The 3,827-nt window shown below is 39.2% G+C and overlaps 1 long non-coding RNA gene across 1 annotated transcript in view; it reads right to left on the reverse strand.

The window, feature by feature from the left end:
* Positions 1–435: 435 nt before the first annotated feature.
* LOC103478456 (uncharacterized) overlaps positions 436–3,827 on the reverse strand; it is a 9,244-nt gene continuing 5,852 nt past the window's right edge. The window contains exon 3 of the long non-coding RNA XR_535803.1: positions 436–632. This is a non-coding gene — a long non-coding RNA (uncharacterized LOC103478456). The remainder of the gene's footprint in view (positions 633–3,827) is intronic.

The raw sequence follows: 3,827 nt of genomic DNA on the forward strand, positions 1-3,827 counted from the left end.
ACATCCTTAACACCCACCCAAACACTCATATCAACAAAGGCCTTTATTACTGTTAAAAAGCTTTTTGCATGATACCACTGGTATTTTGACGGTTTATTTTGGGGTAATTTTGGGGATTATCACCCTAATCTGCATCTTACTTCACAAATTTCCTGACAGAATGGACTCCTTGTAATGTTACTATGACTTCTAGTCAAAAAAACAAAACAAAATCATTTTAGTAAAATTAAACTATCACATTAAACTTAAATCTGCCAAGGGTGTGAATAATTTTGCCCCAATACAATTGAGAATCTGCACTGAACGGAGGCAGATACAGTAACCACACCCAGACGAACACAGTGTGCATTTAATGTGTGAAAGGCAAAAGCATCACAAATCTAGTACTAATTAATATGAATAACAATTTTTAATACACCAAATGTCTCCACATTTGCAAGCATCAACACATATGGAAACAAGGTTTTAGAAAAGAAAATCCAAGCTGTGTTTGTACACAAGGAATCAACCAAAATCCAAATTCTTCTGCAAAGCAACAAATACTTTCTGTAGGTTCCTCCGTCTTCATTCAGTCGACAGTCCAGTTGAGGAGCGTGACAGAGTCCGATGAAAAGTGTATCTGGCCAGGCTTTCTAATGAGAAGATTGAGTGGTCATTAGCGCTTTAATCTCGGGCTCAGAGCAAAGGGAACAGAAAGAGAAAAAGATTTAGCAGTCGCGGTGTTAAACGATGGCCGGAGTGTAATGAAGTGACACAAATTGATATGAATGGGCTTGTGGCTACAGTAGGGTCAGGAGACACACAAACAATGGACGTGTTTCTGGGGTGGGGAACGGTTGAGAAATTGCTTTTTCAGCCACAGGGCAGATTATCGCACAGAGCGTAGGGCACTCACAAAAACCATCCTCAAGATTCACTTTTTTTTAATCCAAACTACTTTATTTTGTTGTTTCCAGAAAGGAAGCTGTTAGCATATTCATTGTTAGGGCAAAAACAATGTGCTGTCTGAACGTACAATATGCCCCCATATTGGGTAGTTAGCTAACCCAGTGTGCTGCCCCGGGACAAGGCTGATAACAATTGGTGAAAAAATGTAAAAATAAAACAACGCTGAATGGATGCTTGTCTGCTTGGCAGATGGAAAAACAGTCCCCCAAAGGCTATGTCCCTCCATATCTACTCCATTTTCTCTTCCTTCAGCTCCACTCTCATTTTCTCCATATTTATGGAGTTGTGTGCCCACAGCTGTGTGGGGATTTGTGCATGAGTTTGTAACACCTCTCTGTGTCAACGTCATTTTGGACTATACTAAAGGAGCATTAACTCCATCTGAGTTTTGCTGTAGCACAATGTTCAATTGCCCGTGTGGAATGTTCAAATTGAGAAAGAAAAATAATCAAGTGAATGAAGTCTTGTCCTGTATGTTACTTAACACGAGATAACTAACACGAGTTATCTCGTGTTAGTTATCACGAGATAACTAACACGACGTAGGAAGCCCGACCGCTCAGCTTCTCGTCGCATGGAGAGGAAAACTGTAAGCGTTGATAGAGGCCTGCAGGAGCTCTGCAAATACAGAGACCCTGGAAGTATGTGTAAATGAGACAGATAACAGGATTAAGCCTCCATCACTGTGGGAGCTCTGCCTCTACTGTCAGGTTTACACCCAAAGGTGTGCTAGAAAATAATCCTGAGACATCCATACTCTCTCCTTTATTCTCAGTCACTTCTTTTCAAACATAACTCTTACTTTAATTTAATATCAGCAAGAGATCTTCAAAGCGATTGCGAGTTTTGTGTAGAGTTGCTGCTCGTGCCAAAGTGTTATTTATTCCAGAGGAAATAAAATTGGGATCTTATTAACAGATTTTGGACAAAGGTTACATCTACTGATGTGAATGTGATATTTTATAGAAGATTAGATGGCGTAGCCTCCAAAGACGCTTGATCTCACCACAATACCAACAATTTGGGATTTCATCAGATGGAAAATGCTAATTCAACAATCAAAAGCACCTGAGAAACACTTTGAAGAACAGTCTTCATTTATACCTGGGATATTGTTTTTTCTTTTAAAAAATACAGTTTATCTTTTTATTTTCTTTTAACACCTCGTACTAAGATCTATTCTCCTTGTAAATTATCCTCGCTCACTGGGCATGTTGGACATGTCTGGTCTGTTAAAAACATGCACGACAAAACTGACAGCGCTCAGAAAGAGCAACAGGAAGAAAATATTGCTCTCCTTTTTGGTTTCTTAACTCCTCCTGCACAGGAGCCTTAATGAATGTGGGTCTCTACATCCACAGACATTAGTGGGTCTCATTTCTTCTCGGTAACAAAGGGAGAAGTGAAAAGGTCCTTCTGCTTCCATTAACGCGCTGACTAGCTGCTCCCTCCCCTCTTACCCCGGCTCAAACTAGACAGAGCGCGGGCCGATTTAATGTGAAGTTAAGTGATGCTGAGGCTGCAGGGGCAATCAGCGGAGAAGAGCACTGATGTCTGCAGAGGCAGCCGAGGCTCTGCGTTAAAGAGCTGCCATTAGCCCCCCCCCCTCCTTTTTAATGAGATACGTCTCATAATGTTACCTATTCTTTTCTCCTTACATCCAATGAGAAGAAAGGAACAAATTTCCTGCTTCATAAAGCTGCCATTCTGAGTCGTCGATGGCACTTCAGCAGTGCAAACCGGAGGCGCGGAAGAACACGCTGGCGCTTTAGATCCAAATGGACAAAGTGCATCAGCACAATAGGATTCCAAACATCTGAACCAAAACACACGGATGATAGCAGTTTGTGGGGCTGAAAGCAATAGCCACTTTTGTTTGTTTTACTTTTACTTTTTATCGCTTTCAATGGACATGAATGACATGATAATTTTGACCAAAAATATTCACACCGCTGCTTATTACTGTTTTTTTAATAAACTTTTCAGTTTTCTGTTTTTTTTGGTTCAGCAGTAAGACAAATGTAACGGACACTCTTTACAAGTAATTTCTGTTGAACTCACTTGCATATGAGTCTGACCCACTGATTTTGAAGGGTGCATGCATAGGCAGCACTTGTCTACAAGTCACAAGTGTCCATGTTTTAAGATTCACACATAAATACTTTTTTTTTTTACTTTTAATGAAATACATACCAGTGCCTGTAAAATTGGCTGCTTAAAAAAAGGGAAAAGTTACTGATTGCAATCTTCATCTCCCTCCTGTGCATTAAAACCGTTAAAGTGTTGGAATTGAACTTCCTCTTTTGTGTCTCTTTTGTTCTTGCACTCAGTGTCACTTTTGTCTCAAGGCCACTTGGCTCTCAAGCATTTCGAAACCGATTGGTAAAACGCTGCGCTTAAGCCGCATTGCAGAGTTCAAAGCATGTGGAAAACAGTAGTGGCGTACATATCAGAAAATAGGGTATGCTTAAACTGTCATCAAAATGTTGATTTATTGCATTAATTTGGTTTTAAAACGTTAATTCCATATACATTTTATATAAATGACTCATATCATTCATTACAAATGTGTGTGTATATATATATATATATATATATCTTTTTGTAATTTAGATTTTTGTGTTTATATCAAGTGTTTATATCTTGTAATTTTTTTTGTTCAGCTTTTGTGTACAGCTGAAGAAAATTTAGATTCCCAGATAATTTGAATATTACAAAAGCCCAATAAAAAGATTTTAATACAGAAATCTCATGGTATTTCCCATGCAGTCATGAAGAAAACTGTGGACAGTTGTGCAAAATACAAAGACAAGCGACAATCAAAGGATGGATGGATGGATGGATGGATGGATGGATGGATGGATGGATGGATGGATGGA

This window comes from Poecilia reticulata, linkage group LG16 (assembly GCF_000633615.1).
Source record: "Poecilia reticulata strain Guanapo linkage group LG16, Guppy_female_1.0+MT, whole genome shotgun sequence".
NCBI classification, from domain to species: domain Eukaryota; kingdom Metazoa; phylum Chordata; class Actinopteri; order Cyprinodontiformes; family Poeciliidae; genus Poecilia; species Poecilia reticulata.